The sequence below is a fragment of the Arachis ipaensis genome, chromosome B8 (assembly GCF_059453495.1).
Source record: "Arachis ipaensis isolate K30076 ecotype BB chromosome B8, ASM5945349v1, whole genome shotgun sequence".
Lineage (NCBI taxonomy): Eukaryota > Viridiplantae > Streptophyta > Magnoliopsida > Fabales > Fabaceae > Arachis > Arachis ipaensis.
Window position 1 is genome coordinate 120,111,753 of NC_142443.1, and position 16,861 is coordinate 120,128,613.

Below are 16,861 nucleotides of genomic sequence, written 5' to 3' on the forward strand. Positions count from 1 at the left end.
ACGACGGCGACCTAACGATGACCATGACGACAGACCATGGGCGAAGAGCGATAGAATAGGGCCGTGGAAGCTGGCGATTGGCGAATCTAGGGAGGGGTAAGAGGCTTTGAGAATAATGAGACGAATGATGAAGGGTTTGAGACTTTGAGGGACAAGCACGACGAGGAACGGCAGGCAAAGAGCGACAGAGCAACATGAGGGGTTGGAGTACGACGACTTGACGAGCACGACAAAGAAGCTGGCGACTAGCCAATGAGGAGAGGGGCTAGAGCACGACGAACAGACGAAGATCTTGAGCACAACAGGGGGTGACAGTGAGAAGAACGGTGGTGACAGTGGAGGTGGATGAGGCTAGGGTTTCCTTTGAGGGAGATCTTCTTCAGTTTTGAGAAATTGAGAATGACAAGGGAGAGAGTTCGACCATACCTGTGTTTGAAATTTTCTTTTTAAAAAGTAACTAAATGACGTCGTTTTTGAAAATCGGCCGAGTACTAATTTGGTTCAATCTGCTGGTTCAACGATTTTCAAAAGATTTTTTATTTAACGGTTTTGTTACGAAATTGAACCGTAATTGTCTTTGGTTTTCGATCAAATCGGTTCGACCGATCGATTTGATCTGATTTTCAGAACCATGGTTAAAACGCTTAATGAGATAAGCACTTTTCATTTCTTTAGCCTTTTTTTTTCTCATATAAAACAGACATACGAGACAACAACATTGCTTTTGAAGCATACAACCATTAAAATTATGATTTTGAAAATCGAACTAGATTGATCTGTTGAACTGGTCCAATTGAAAACCGAAAGCTTTTGCAGTTTGGTCAAACCGAAAGCTTTTGCAGTTTGGTCTAACAAAATAACCGTTATATCAGAAACTGTTTGGAAAATGGAAACCGCTAAATCAGCCGGCCGGTCGGATTGAGTTAGGACCCGGCAGGTTTTGATGAAATGACGCTGTCTGGAGTCTTTTCTGCCCTCTTGCCCAGCGCGCGCCCCAGCCCTTTCTCCTCACACTGACTCACACGTTCATCCTGAAGTTCAGAGCTTTTTGGTTTTGCCCTCAAACAAAGCCTAGCCATCTAACCTCCACCACCGCCGCAGGGACTGAGACCGCCGTCCGTTGCGCTGTAGTGGTGCTACAAGTCTCCAACCCCTGTTCACTCTCACGGTCTCACCAATCGCAGCTTCTTCCTCGAGCTCAGCGTCCGTCGTTGTCTTCGTCTGCTTAGCCGCGCTTCTGCCCTCGTCCGTCGTCCGTCGGGATCAACTGCTCTCCCTCACACTCTGCTCAGACTGCTCATATCGAAGGTAATGGCTTCTCTGCTCATTACTAGTGCCTGTTGTTAGTGTTTTTTTTCTTTCAGAAATTATCAAATTATATTGATTAGCTCGTCGGCATTCTTGCTCCTTCTCCCTCAATCGCTGCTCACCAAGGTTGCGAGAACCAGACCGGTCAATACACCAGTGAGGTCACTGATTCAATGGTTCAATGGTTCGACCAGGATTCAACCGGGGTTCAACTAGTTTAATTAAATATTAAATAAAAGGCAGTGAAGGAGGCTCGGTGTTCTCTAGTAAGTTGCATAACCTACACTCAATTGTGAAAAAAACCAGTTATGTGGCCACTTCTTAGAAAAATTATGTATGTCCTTATTCATTATCATCTCAAAATGACAATATCTTGTATCAGCTTCTTACTTTTGTTCTAGAACCACCAAATCCTTCTTTAATTTTGAGATCGTCGAATTCTTCCTACGTATGATGTCTTCTAGTTCAGTAGCCCTCTGTTTTAAACAGTATCATAAATGATTAGTAAACCAGACAAAAGAGAATTTGAATGCAATGTGAATAAGTATTATCACCTTGTACTTAGCAGTCTCAGAGGATTTCATGAAGCAGCAAACAAATTCATGAAGCCAGCAAACAAATTCATGAACAAATAACCTTAGAATCATGAAGCCAGCAAACAAACAAATAATGAAGCCAGTAAACAATCAGAAAATTAAATTCATGAAGCAGCAAACAAAAATCAGAAGCAGCAAACAAAAATCATTAAGCAATCAAAAACAAATTCACTGATGAACAAATAACCTCAGCAAATAAATCAAAAACAATCAAAGAAAATCAAATTCATGAAGCAGCAAACAAAAATCATGAAGCAATAAAAAAAATTCACTGATGAACAAATAACCTCAGCAAATAAATAAAAAACAATCAAAGAAAATCAAATTCATGAAGCAGCAAACAAAAATCAGAAGCAGCAAACAAAAAATCAGAAAAGAGACGCGGTGTCGGCGAAAATCAGAAGCAGCAAACACATCAGAAGCAGAAGCAGCAAACAAAAAATCAAAAGGCAGCAAAATCGCAAACAAAATCAAACACAGAACCTCAGAGCTCATAAATCATAAACAGAAGGTAGCAAATAAATCAAGAACAGAGTATTATCGGCGGCGAGTAACGGCGAGGAAAGAGACGCGGTGTCGGCGATGCCCCAACGAGAAGGCGAGCTCGGCGACGCTCGGCGAGGACGACAGAGGAGGCGGGCTCGCTGAGAAGCAGGATGCGGTGGTGGTTACGGTGGTCAACATCGTCGCTGCTGTGGATGGCTGGCTACGAGATGCGGTGGCGATGGCGATGGCGGTGGACTTCACTGATGGCTGTGGGTGGCTGGGCAGGTGATTTTGAGCTTGGGTGAATGGTGGCTAGACTCTGGAGAGTGGAAAGTGGAAACTTATTGTAATTAGGGCTTCCTTCTATTTACACATTTTCTCTTTTATTTTTATTTTATTTTATTTTTTTTATTAAGCCAAAACGACGTCGTTTAGTATATTAGCTTTCAAACCAAAAACCGCTAAAAAACTGGACGGTTCTTTCGGTTTACCGGTTAACTGCCGGTTTGACCGATTTTTCCACCGATTTTTTGCCAGTCGGTTTTTGACGTTACCTGGACCGGCTAGGTGACCGGTTTCCAATTATTCTGGTTGAACTGGTCGGTCCGGTTCGGTTTTCAGAACCATGCTGCTCACAGAAATCCTGAATCTCTATTTTGTTCATTTTTTTCTGTTTTGAGTTTTCTTTCTTAAATCAATATAATTTAGTTTGTTTCGTTCATGATCAATGATTTAATTGCATAATAATTTTTATTATTGATGATGAGTAATGAACATTATTGCCGCTGATTGCCAATTTTGTGGTGATGTTAATTGCTGTTAAATTATTAAGACTTTTTTTATGGTTCTGTGTTGTGTTTGTTAGGTTTCTTGTTTTTTTTTATTTAACTGTTCAGTATTGTGTTTATTGTTGTTGCTGATTATTGCTGTTTGTTCTTGATGGTTCTGTGTTGTGTTTGTTCTTATTGTTCTTGTTGCTATTTTTTTACAGTGTTGTTTGTTTGCTGTGCTGTTGTTTTTGCATTCTTATGCTTTATGCAGCTTAATTTTTTGCGTTCTCCGTGTTTTGCTTTGATTATATAGTTATACTACTTAAAGTGATGTGGTAGACCATGCATAACTTGTCCTTGTGCACTAAAGTTTTATTTTGGGTTTGAGATAGGTTGGATGAATTTTAGTAATGGTGATGTTATCTGATGAGATTTGGCCCTTAGTAGCCTTTGATTTGGTTTATATATGGCTTATGGTATGGAACTTGGCTAGAGGTCAAAAGCTTGTAATTTTATTATACAATGAGTTAGTTGTTTGAAAACCAACTTCTAGAATTTCATTGAACATGTGTCCTAAGGCATACACATCATATTGAGTAAGATGATGATTTCTGTTGAGTAATGATACTTTGCATTAATCTCCGGTTTACACTTTACAGTGAAAGATAAATGATGAAAATAATGTGTTTTTGCAAATATTAATCCTACTAGATTATGTGACTAAAGAGAGAGCTGTGCTAGAGGATAAGCTTGGGACCCAATTGCAAATATTAATCAAACTTTTGAAATACTTGTCCAAGGGAGCAAAGGGATCAAAGGAAAGGGGAAAAGTTATCATGAGAAATAAAAATGGTTAACTCCTCATTTAAGTTTTATATTTTATTATAAACTGGTTATTCCGGTTGAATTATAGTTGAACCGATTGGACCAGTAAACTAGTGAATCAGTAACTAGAGTAGTTTGATGATTAATCCGGTTTTCAGAACCTTGTTTAAAATAGTGTTTATGAGATGATTTATTTATTCAAATTTAATTTCTTTATTTAACACTTTCCAGAGTTCAGATTTCATCTAAGTTGTTTATATTATTTAAATAAATTTTTTTTTAATATGGTACATATTTGAAAAACAATAAATAGCAATTAATAAAATTTATATATATTTTATATAAACAATTTATTTGATAATTAATTTAATAGACGGTTTTTTTTGTATATTTTAACTAGTATTTTTACCCGTGAAAAATCACGGGTATATTTAAACTAAAATTAACTATGATAAAATATAATAAAAATACCTAAAATATTTAATTGTAATGTAGAATAAAAATAATAAAAGAAAAAATAACAAATAGTAGTAATAAAAAAATAAATACAATATTTGTTGTGCTTCTTAAAGCATTCCCTTCTTTGTTGTGAATAAGGATTTTCAACCCCTTCTTACTTCGAACACGAGATATAGCAACATAAAGTTGTCCGTGACTAAACACGGGTTTAGGAAGATACACTCCAACATTGCTAAGAGATTGTCCTTGACTTTTATTGATGGCCATGGCATATGAGACAACAATAGGAAATTGTCTCCTATCCAATTTGAAAGGCCATGGTGATTGAGAAGGAGACATGAACATGCGTGGGATTAAGACCTTTTTGCTAAGATAGCTTCCAACTAATACTTCTGCTTCTATAACATGATTAGATAACCTTGTTATAATTAGCCTGGTGTCATTACATAAACCTGCAAATTGGTCTAGATTTCTTAAAAGCATTATAGGAATTCCAACCTTCAACTTCAAAGCATGATGAGGTAATCCTGAACATTGGAGGCTATTTAAAAACTCTGGAGTAAGTGTTTCAGTAGCATATTGTCCGCTTCCATAAGATTTGTCAATACTATCTAAATTCAAGTAAATTTTTTCATCTTGTAAGACCCGGTTAATTAATGGCTAATTAACCCATAAATGAAAATTTATTCTAGAAAGCCAAAAATGTTATTTTTATGGCTAAATATGATAGAGGAGATTGAGACGAGAATTTCGGTACCAATTTTATAGAAAACGGACCAAGATTGGACCGAACGGGCCAAACCGGGCCGACCGGACCCAAAGTGGACCCTTGGCCCAACATAACTAAACCAAAACCCTAGTTTTCAGCATTCTCTCTCCTCATTAAACACACACACACGCTGAAATGGAGTGAGGGAGGAGAAGAACACTCTCTCAAGTTCTCTCCCTTGGTTGATCTTCAAACCACCATAACTTTTGATCTAGAGCTCCGATTGCCGCTCCGTTTGCGGCCACGTGTTCACCACGGAGAGCTCTACAAAACCCATACAATCAATCTTGAGGTAAGTCACGTTTTACTGCTCGAAATTCCAGCCCTTGATTTTGAGTTTCATGAGCAAAAATATTAAGATTTTGGATTCTTTGATGTTATAGGACCCAACTCTCTTGAATGAGAAGGTTAATCTTGTCTCCTTGGACCTTGGGTGTGGTAAGATTCTCAACCCTAGTGTAATTTATTGTCCTATGATGTTTGGGTATTGAGATGTTGTGTATGGGTATGATGATTGTGGCTTAGGTTGTGTATATGTGAATATTGGAGCTTGATTGGTGATTTTGGAAAGCTTGGAAGAGGGTTTTGTGTGATAAAATCTGTCCTTGGAGGTGTTGATACCTTGAGAGCTTGTGGACAAGTGGTTTGGAAGTGCTCCGGTTGAGCGTGGGAAATCGGCTAAGGTATGGTTTCGGTTTTTCGTATCTAATATGTAATGTGGTAGGAAATACTTAGGCTAGAGGCCGTAAGATAGGTATTGGATTGTTGATGTTGTTGAATGGTTGAGATATATGATGTGTTCATATATGTGATTATGAATATTGATGCCTTGATTGTGTGATATATGAGAAATGCATGTTGTGATATATGCTTGATGGATGATTGAGGTTGAATTGATGGGTGGTACCATGTTGATGGTGAGTATGATGTCGATCATGTATAATGATGGTTGATTAGAAATGGTATTATTGGAAATTGGGATGAGGAAGGATGTATGACATGATATTGTGTTTGTCCTTTAGCCATTTGATTGAGAAGTGTTAAAATGGTTGGATGTGGTTTTGGGAATTTTGGGTAAAATGTCAATGTATGAGTTGAGGATGGCTTGATGTTGATTTGGTACATTTTGATTGATTTCAAAGAAAAGGGATGAAATTGGCATGTTTTGATTGATTTTGAAAAGAGTTGAAAGTGGCTTGTTTTGAAAATGGCACTTTATGGTTTTGTATGAAAACATGGTTTTTGGGCATACTTTGACGGGGCATAACTTGGACTACAGATCTCTGATTTGAGCCAAATCTGTTTAGAAATGAAATTGGATCCGGGATGTCCATGCCGTTCGAAGAACGGGTGAAAAACGATTTAAAATGAGGAAGTTATGTCCGTCGGAAGATTGGGGGTTGAGTCTGTGAATTCTGCAGCTTTTAACTTAGAAAATCTTTAGCAGAATGACCCCCCGCGCGTAGGCGCACTTGGTGCGTACGCGCCGTTCTTCGAGAAAGCACCATCCACGCGTGCGCGTGGTGTGCGCGGGCGCGTCGATGCGCTGCGCCATATGCCCAGCTATTTTCCAGAGAGTTGTGCCAGTTTTGTGCCTGGGCGCAAGAGCACCCACGCGTACGCGTGGCTGACGCTTGCGCGCCGTTTGGATATTTTTCAACCTGCGCGTTCGCGCGTATGACGCTTGCGCGTCGATGAGTTTTAAGGCCATCCACGCGTGCGTGTGGAGTGCGCGTACGCGTGGCCCTGTTTTCATCCCAAAGTTGATTTTTGAGTTTTAAAAGCCAAATTTCATACTTCTAAGCCTCCGATCTCACCACTTATGTCTTGAATCATTATGATATGACTAGCATGAGGAAATGGGCTAGTGAATATGGTAACTTGCGAGTGAAGCAAGGGAACAATGATTGATCATTGAGGATCAAAGATGATTATGTGAGATGCGGAGGATGGCGGTGGAAGTGCTTGTTATGCCATGGGCCGAAAGGCCGTAATTGTTAATGAATTGGCTGGTTATGGATTTAACCGTGAGCCGGATGGCTAGATTATTGCCGTGTTACGGCGGAGCCATGATTATGGCTAAGTATAAATGCATATATGTTGTTGAATGAATTGTGAATGTTTGCACTTCCACCATCGGAGATGAGGGTTTTCCTGGGTAGTAGCAGTGGCTAGCCACCACGTGCTCCAGGTTGAGACTCGAAGCTCTGTTGACCATATGTCGTAAGTGTGGCCGGGCACTGTGAAAGTCCCGGATGAGCTCGCCCCCGTAAATATTCACCAGTGAGGGTGATGGATATGGATCATGTTTATGATCAAGTTTATGATGAGTATAACTCGAGTTGGGGATGCACGACAGAGGGACAGTCCAATGATTAGCTACCAGGACTTGTCGGGTTGGCTCTATAACCGACAGATGATATCATCAGCCACTAGGGACAGGCATGCATCATAAGCATACTACATGAATTGTTTGAGATTGCCTATTTGACTGCATATTACTTGCTAATTGTCTAAATGCCTTATCTGTTCCTATTTGTAAATCTCTTGTCTGATATAACTGTGTTTGCTATATTATACTCCTGCTGGTGGTTGGGAGGTCTGAAGGAATTGGAAAGGGAAGTATTAGTTAGACTGAAGAATCTTTAGTCAGTTGCCACTTACGGTTTAGCTTGTTTATAAGCTTTGATATTATCTGGAGGAAGCTCTAGGATTGCCTTCGGCTTTCCTCTATTATTATGTATTATATATGTGGAAGCTGTTACTGTGCTGGGGACCTCTGGTTCTCACCCATGCGGATTTTGTGGTTTTCAGATGCAGGACGCAAGGCTTCTCGTTGAGGCATGCTGGAGACTTCTGGATTAGCGAAGATCCTTTGTTCTCGGGACTCTGTTTTGGGTTATATATCTTGTTTAGATACTTTTATCTCCATTAAATAATACAAACTGTGATGACTCCTTCTAGAGGGGATTTTTGGAGAATAGGTTTTCTGTATTTGTGTCCCTTTGGGTTTCCTTTGGGGTTTCCTTATTTTATCATATGTATATATTGCTATGCTCGGACCGGTTCTCTTCGCAGCCGGGTTTTGAGTCTTGATATTCTTGTTTTTGACACTCTTTATATATATGATCTCGCGTTAGCTTATCCCGGTTCGTTACGTTATCGATCGGAGTGTTGCCCGTTCGAGTTACGATTTTTGTTTACCGCCTTTTTCTACAAAGGCTCCTAGTTATAATCAATTATTCATACTACTATACGTACTAAATTTTTGTTTTAGAGGTCGTAATACCTTGCCATCTTTGAATTATGACTTAAGCATAAGACTTTTTATGGTAGGGTGTTACATTATGGTATCAGAGCAGTTCGTTCCTGTAGAGCCTGAGGAATGGACTGACTATGCTTCTGTGCATTCTCTGTGTGTGTGTTATGTGCTACTAGTATATCTGCTTGATATAATTGGCATAAACGTTCATGAGCATGCATTTGGGACTTTGAAGCACTAGACTTCCGATATTGAGACTGATCAACTTAATATTGATTGTTTGGTGTGTATAGGAACCAGATGGCACCTCGTGGATGCGGTAGAGGCCGTGGGAGAGGACATACGAATGCTCGTGCGCCGGAGACTAATCCTAATGACCCGGTGAACTTTATGACTACGTTGGAGAACATGGCTGCTGCTATGCAAGCCACTGCTGAGGCTCTTGGTCAACAGATGAACAACCATGGTAATGACGGAGGTGGAGTTCAGGGTCCGATGACACTGGCGAACTTTTTGAAGGTTAATCCACCGAAGTTCAAGGGAACTACTAGCCCGACTGAAGCCGATACGTGGTTTCAAGCCATGGAACGAGCACTGCAAGCGCAGGTGGTACCTGAAGGGCAGCGTGTAGAGTTCACTACCTATTTGCTCACTGGGGAAGCGTCGCATTGGTGGCAAGGAATCCGACGCCTCCTGCAGCAGGGTGATGATTATATCACCTGGAATGTCTTCCAAGAGGAGTTCTATAAGAAGTACTTTCCGACTTCTGCTAGGACGGCCAAGGAGCTTGAATTGTTGCAGCTGAAGCAGGGTACTATGTCCATATCTGAGTATACTGACATGTTTGAGGAGCTGTTCAGATTCTCTCGTATGTGTCAAGGGACTCCGGTGGAATATGAGGAATGGAAGTGTGTTAAGTACGAAGGAGGACTCCAGAGCGATATTTTCAGTTCAGTGGGACCAATGGAGATTAGGACTTTCTCCGAGTTGGTGAACAAGTGTAGGGTTGCTGAAGAGTGTGTGAAGAGGGCAACCGCTGAGAAAGGAAGTCACAAAGGATCATTTTTACAGAACCGAGGGAAGAGCTTTGCACCTAGAGGTCCGCCTTTCAAGAGGGGAGGTTCTTTTAGGAGGCCCAACAACAACTACTCCCAAGGGAAAAGGTTTGGGAAGCAGCCTCAGAATGATCAAGCTTGTACTAGGTGTGGGAGTCACCATCCGGGAGTACCATGCAAGGCCGGATGGGGTTTGTGCTACAATTGTGGAAAGGCGGGGCATAAAGCCGCAAGTTGTCCAAAGAAGCAAAAGCAAGGTGCTGGGAAAGCACAACAGACTGGTCGGGTGTTCACCACCTCAGCTGTGGGTGCAGAGGGATCCGAGACACTCATTCGAGGTAACTGTGAAATGGCTGGTCAAACTTTAAATGCTTTATTTGATTCGGGAGCATCGCATTCATTCGTTGCATTTGAGAAAGCCCATGAGTTAGGGTTGAAGATCGTAACCTTAGGTTATGACTTAAAAGTGTATAATGCTACCCATGAAGCCATGGTAACTAGACTAGGATGCCCGAAAGTTTCGTTTAGGTTCAAGCAGCGTGATTTTGTCCATAATCTAATCTGCTTACCGATGATCGGTCGTGATCTTATCTTGGGATTGGACTAGTTATCCGAAAACCATGTCCTGCTTGATTGTTCTACCAAGTCGGTGTACTTTATGCCGGAGGATACAGAAGGGCCGGTTGTGGTGAATAATTATTACTTGAATTCAATGATGGTGAACTGTTCTGGAACCGAATGTCAGGGTATCCTGTTGTTAACCGCGGGTGTTTCGGGTGATGATCAAAGGTTGGATCAGATTCTGGTAGTGTGTGAGTTTCCGGAAGTGTTTCCCGATGATATTGAGGAATTTCCACCTAACCGAGAGGTCGAGTTTGCTATTGAATTGGTGCCTGGGGCGGGACCAATCTCAAGTGCTCCTTATAGGATGTCACCGTTAGAGATGGCCGAGCTAAAGTCTCAGTTAGAGGAATTGTTGGGTAAGAACTTTATCCGACCAAGTGTTTCCCCGTGGGGTGCTCCAGTGTTACTGGTAAAGAAGAAAGATGGAAGTATGCGACTCTGTGTGGATTACAGGCAGCTGAACAAGGTCACCATAAAGAATAAGTACCCATTGCCGAGGATTGATGATCTCATGGATCAGTTACAAGGAGCTGGGGTTTTCTCTAAGATCGATTTGCGATCCGGTTATCACCAGATAAGGGTGAGGGGTGAGGATATCCCTAAGACCGCTTTCAGGACTCGTTATGGTCATTACGAGTACACTGTAATGTCCTTTGGGTTGACGAACGCTCCTGCAGTATTCATGGATTACATGAATAGAGTGTTCCGTCCGTTTCTGGATAAATTCGTGGTTGTCTTCATTGACGATATACTAATTTACTCCAAGACTGAAGAAGAGCATGCGGAACACTTGCGGACTGTGTTGCAGATTTTAAAGGAGAAGAAACTCTATGCGAAACTGTCTAAGTGTGAGTTCTGGAAGAGTGAGGTGAAGTTTTTGGGTCACGTGGTGAGTAAGAAGGGAATAGCTGTAGATCCAACCAAGGTAGAAGCTGTGATGGATTGGAAGCAACCAACCACAATAATTGAGATAAGGAGTTTTCTGGGTTTAGCTGGCTATTACCGAAGGTTCATCAAAGGCTTTTCGCAATTAGCTTTGCCGTTGACAAAGTTAACTCGCAAAGACACTCCGTTTGTTTGGACTCCTGAGTGCGAGGAGAGCTTTCAGACATTGAAGAAAAAGTTGACCACTGCACCTGTGTTAGTGTTACCTGAGCCGAACGAGCCTTTTGAGGTGTACTGTGATGCATCGTTAAAGGGCCTAGGGTGCGTGTTGATGTAGCATCATAATGTAGTGGCGTATGCCTCACGACAGTTGAGACCTCACGAAGTTAGTTATCCTACGCACGATTTGGAACTCGCTGCGGTTGTGTTTGCCTTGAAGGTGTGGAGGCATTATCTCTATGGGGTTAAGTTCCAAGTCTTCTCCGATCACAAGAGCTTGAAATACCTCTTTGATCAGAAAGAGCTTAATATGAGGCAAAGGAGGTGGATGGAATTGTTGAAAGACTATGACTTTGAGTTAAATTACCATCCTGGAAAGGCGAATATAGTGGCGGATGCGTTAAGTCGAAAGTCGTTATATGCGTCTTGGATGATGCTTCAAGAGGAGAAGTTGCTCAAGGGATTCGAGAGTCTAAAAATTGGTGCTCGAGAAGTATCTGGAACCTTGTGTTTGAGCCGATTAGAAATCTCGAGTGACTTTAAGTCCGAACTCCTAAAGGCTCATGAAAATGATGAAGCGTTATGGAAGGTGTTACCGGCTATCGAGCGAGGAAAACAGTGGAGAGTGTCGGAAGAAAAAGATGGGTTATGGAGATTCAAGGGTAGGATCATTGTGCCGGATGTTGGCACTTTGAGGCAAGATATCTTAAAGGAGGCACACAAAAGCGGATTCTCCATTCACCCGGGGAGTACTAAGATGTACCATGATTTAAAGGCGATGTTTTGGTGGCCGGGTATGAAGAATGATGTGGCGGAATATGTTTCAAAGTGCTTAACTTGTCAAAAGGTAAAGATTGAACATCAAAGACCTTCCGGGATGTTGCAACCCTTAGAGGTTCCACAATGGAAGTGGGAAAGTATTGCAATAGACTTTGTGTCGGGATTGCCAAGGACTAGGACTGGTTTTGATGCTATCTGGGTGATTGTGGACCGACTGACGAAGTCAGCTCACTTTTTGCCCATTCGGATGACTTACACCCTTGAGGATCTAGCACGGTTATACATAAAGGAGATCGTGAGACTTCATGGTGTACCTGCTGCTATAATCTCTGACAGGGATCCTCGTTTCACTTCGAGATTCTGGGGTGCATTTCAGAAAGCTTTTGGAACCCGATTAAGCTTGAGTACAGCTTACCATCCTCAAACAGATGGTCAATCCGAGAGGACGATCCAAACACTAGAGGATATGTTGAGAGCTTGTGTTTTAGACCAACCGGCGAGTTGGGATCGGTATATGCCGTTAGTGGAGTTTGCATACAATAATAGTTACCATGCGAGCATCGGAATGGCTCCGTATGAGGCATTGTATGGGAGGAAATGTCAATCTCCGCTATGTTGGTATGAAGCTAGAGAGAAAGGCTTGTTGGGGCCGGAGATGATAGCTGAGACCATTGAACAAGTTAAGAAAATCCGAGATAGGATGCTTACGGCGCAGAGTCGCCAGGAGAGTTATGCCGACCAGAGGCGGAAGCCCTTGGAATTTGAAGAAGGAGATCAAGTTTTCCTGAAGGTTGCTCTAACCACAGGAGTAGGTAGGGCGATTAAAGCAAAGAAGTTGAATCCTCGATACATTGGTCCATTTCAGATCCTGGAGAGGATTGGACCGGTGGCGTATCGGATGGCTCTACCACCTCATCTTTCGAACCTGCACGATGTGTTTCATGTGTCGCAGCTTCAGAAGTACACTCCTGATGCTAGTCATGTGTTAGAACCTGAATCGGTTCAGTTAAGGAAAGATTTGACGCTTCCAGTGGCTTCAGTCAGAATCGATGATACTAGTATCAAACGGTTGCGTGGAAAGGAGGTTTCATTAGTCAAAGTGGCTTGGAGTCGAGGCGGTGTTGAGGAACACACTTGGGAACTTGAGTTGGAGATGCGAACGGATTATCCGCACTTATTCTCAGGTAATTGAATTTGAATTTTGTGGGCAAAATTCCCAATTAGGTGGGTAGAATGTAAGACCCGGTTAATTAATGGCTAATTAACCCATAAATGAAAATTTATTCTAGAAAGCCAAAAATGTTATTTTTATGGCTAAATGTGATAGAGGAGATTGAGACAAGAATTTCGGTACCAATTTTATAGAAAACGGACCAAGATTGGACCGAACGGGCCAAACCGGGCCGACCGGACCCAAAGTGGACCCTTGGCCCAACATAACTAAACCAAAACCCTAGTTTTCAGCATTCTCTCTCCTCATTAAACACACACACACGCTGAAATAGAGTGAGGGAGGAGAAGAACACTCTCTCAAGTTCTCTCCCTTGGTTGATCTTCAAACCACCATAACTTTTGATCTAGAGCTCCGATTGCCGCTCCGTTTGTGGCCACGTGTTCACCGCGGAGAGCTCTACAAAACCCATACAATCAATCTTGAGGTAAGCTACGTTTTACTGCTCGAAATTCCAGCCCTTGATTTTGAGTTTCATGAGCAAAAATATTGAGATTTTGGATTCTTTGATGTTATAGGACCCAACTCTCTTGAAGGAGAAGGTTAATCTTGTCTCCTTGGACCTTGGGTGTGGTAAGATTCTCAACCCTAGTGTAATTTATTGTCCTATGATATTTGGGTATTGAGATGTTGTGTATGGGTATGATGATTGTGGCTTAGGTTGTGTATATGTGAATATTGGAGCTTGATTGGTGATTTTGGAAAGCTTGGAAGAGGGTTTTGTGTGATAAAATCTGTCCTTGGAGGTGTTGATACCTTGAGAGCTTGTGGACAAGTGGTTTGGAAGTGCTCCGGTTGAGCGTGGGAAATCGGCTAAGGTATGGTTTCGGTTTTTCGTATCTAATATGTAATGTGGTAGGAAATACTTAGGCTAGAGGCCGTAAGATAGGCATTGGATTGTTGATGTTGTTGAATGGTTGAGATATATGATGTGTTCATATATGTGATTATGAATATTGATGCCTTGATTGTGTGATATATGAGAAATGCATGTTGTGATATATGCTTGATGGATGATTGAGGTTGAATTGATGGGTGGTACCAAGTTGATGGTGAGTATGATGTCGATCATGTATAATGATGGTTGATTAGAAATGGTATTATTGGAAATTGGGATGAGGAAGGATGTATGACATGATATTGTGTTTGTCCTTTAGCCATTTGATTGAGAAGTGTTAAAATGGTTGGATGTGGTTTTGGGAATTTTGGGTAAAATGTCAATGTATGAGTTGAGGATGGCTTGATGTTGATTTGGTACATTTTGATTGATTTCAAAGAAAAGGGATGAAATTGGCATGTTTTGATTGATTTTGAAAAGAGTTGAAAGTGGCTTGTTTTGAAAATGGCACTTTATGGTTTTGTATGAAAACATGGTTTTTGGGCATACTTTGACGGGGCATAACTTGGACTACAGATCTCTGATTTGAGCCAAATCTATTTAGAAATGAAATTGGATCCGGGATGTCCATGCCGTTCGAAGAACGGGTGAAAAACGATTTAAAATGAGGAAGTTATGTCCGTCGGAAGATTGGGGGTTGAGTCTGTGAATTCTGCAGCTTTTAACTTAGAAAATTTTTAGCAGAATGACCCCCCGCGCGTAGGCGCACTTGGCGCGTACGCGCCGTTCTTCGAGAAAGTACCATCCACGCGTGCGCGTGGTGTGCGCGGGCGCGTCGATGCGCTGCGCCATATGCCCAGCTATTTTCCAGAGAGTTGTGCCAGAGTTGTGCCAGTTTTGTGCCTGGGCGCAAGAGCACCCACGCGTACGCGTGGCTAACGCTTGCGCGCCGTTTGGATATTTTTCAACCCGCGCGTTCGCGCGTATGACGCTTGCGCGTCGATGAGTTTTAAGGCCATCCACGCGTGCGCGTGGAGTGCGCGTACGCGTGGCCCTGTTTTCATCCCAAAGTTGATTTTTGAGTTTTAAAAGCCAAATTTCATACTTCTAAGCCTCCAATCTCACCACTTATGTCTTGAATCATTATGATATGACTAGCATGAGGAAAAGGGCTAGTGAATATGGTAACTTGCGAGTGAAGCAAGGGAACAATGATTGATCATTGAGGATCAAAGATGATTATGTGAGATGCGGAGGATGGCGGTGGAAGTGCTTGTTATGCCATGGGCCGAAAGGCCGTAATTGTTAATGAATTGGCTGGTTATGGATTTAACCGTGAGCCAGATGGCTAGATTATTGCCGTGTTACAGCGGAGCCATGATTATGGCTAAGTATAAATGCATATATGCTGTTGAATGAATTGTGAATGTTTGCACTTCCACCATCGGAGATGAGGGTTTTCCTGGGTAGTAGCAGTGGCTAGCCACCACGTGCTCCAGGTTGAGACTCGAAGCTCTGTTGATCCTATGTCGTAAGTGTGGCCGGGCACTGTGAAAGTCCCGGATGAGCTCGCCCCCGTAAATATTCACCAGTGAGGGTGATGGATATGGATCATGTTTATGATCAAGTTTATGATGAGTATAACTCGAGTTGGGGATGCACGACAGAGGGACAGTCCAATGATTAGCTACCAGGACTTGTCGGGTTGGCTCTATAACCGACAGATGATATCATCAGCCACTAGGGACAGGCATGCATCATAAGCATACTACATGAATTGTTTGAGATTGCCTATTTGACTGCATATTACTTGCTAATTGTCTAAATGCCTTATCTGTTCCTATTTGTAAATCTCTTGTCTGATATAACTGTGTTTGCTATATTATACTCCTGCTGGTGGTTGGGAGGTCTGAAGGAATTGGAAAGGGAAGTATTAGTTAGACTGAAGAATCTTTAGTCAGTTGCCACTTACGGTTTAGCTTGTTTATAAGCTTTGATATTATCTGGAGGAAGCTCTAGGATTGCCTTCGGCTTTCCTCTATTATTATGTATTATATATGTGGAAGCTGTTACTATGCTGGGGACCTCTGGTTCTCACCCATGCGGATTTTGTGGTTTTCAGATGTAGGACGCGAGGCTTCTCGTTGAGGCATGCTGGAGACTTCTGGATTAGCGAAGATCCTTTGTTCTCGGGACTCTGTTTTGGGTTATATATCTTGTTTAGATACTTTTATCTCCATTAAATAATACAAACTGTGATGACTCCTTCTAGAGGGGATTTTTGGAGAATAGGTTTTCTGTATTTGTGTCCCTTTGGGTTTCCTTTGGGGTTTCCTTATTTTATCATATGTATATATTGCTATGCTCGGACCGGTTCTCTTTGCAGCCGGGTTTTGAGTCTTGATATTCTTGTTTTTGACACTCTTTATATATATGATCTCGCGTTAGCTTATCCCGGTTCGTTACGTTATCGATCGGAGTGTTGCCCGTTCGAGTTACGGTTTTTGTTTACCCCCTTTTTCTACAAAGGCTCCTAGTTATAATCAATTATTCATACTACTATACGTACTAAATTTTTGTTTTAGAGGTCGTAATACCTTGCCATCTCTAAATTATGACTTAAGCATAAGACTTTGTATGGTAGGGTGTTACACATCTCCTGAAAGTTTCATGATAATATATTGATTTACCTTCTCAACGACATCAAGCGTAGAACAAAGCATTGCTCATGATTGCAACCAATTAGAATTCAAG

The 16,861-nt window shown here is 41.8% G+C and overlaps 1 protein-coding gene across 2 annotated transcripts in view; it reads left to right on the forward strand.

Annotated features, from left to right (window-relative positions):
* The first annotated feature begins 898 nt into the window (after positions 1–898).
* Positions 899–16,861, forward strand: part of LOC107613016 (proteasome subunit alpha type-3) — a 30,706-nt gene continuing 14,743 nt past the window's right edge. The window contains exon 1 of one of the 2 annotated variants that reach the window (XM_088496519.1): positions 899–1,308. The gene's annotated coding sequence lies outside the window, so the exon portion shown is untranslated. The remainder of the gene's footprint in view (positions 1,309–16,861) is intronic. The other variant, XM_021109682.2, reaches the window with a different exon arrangement.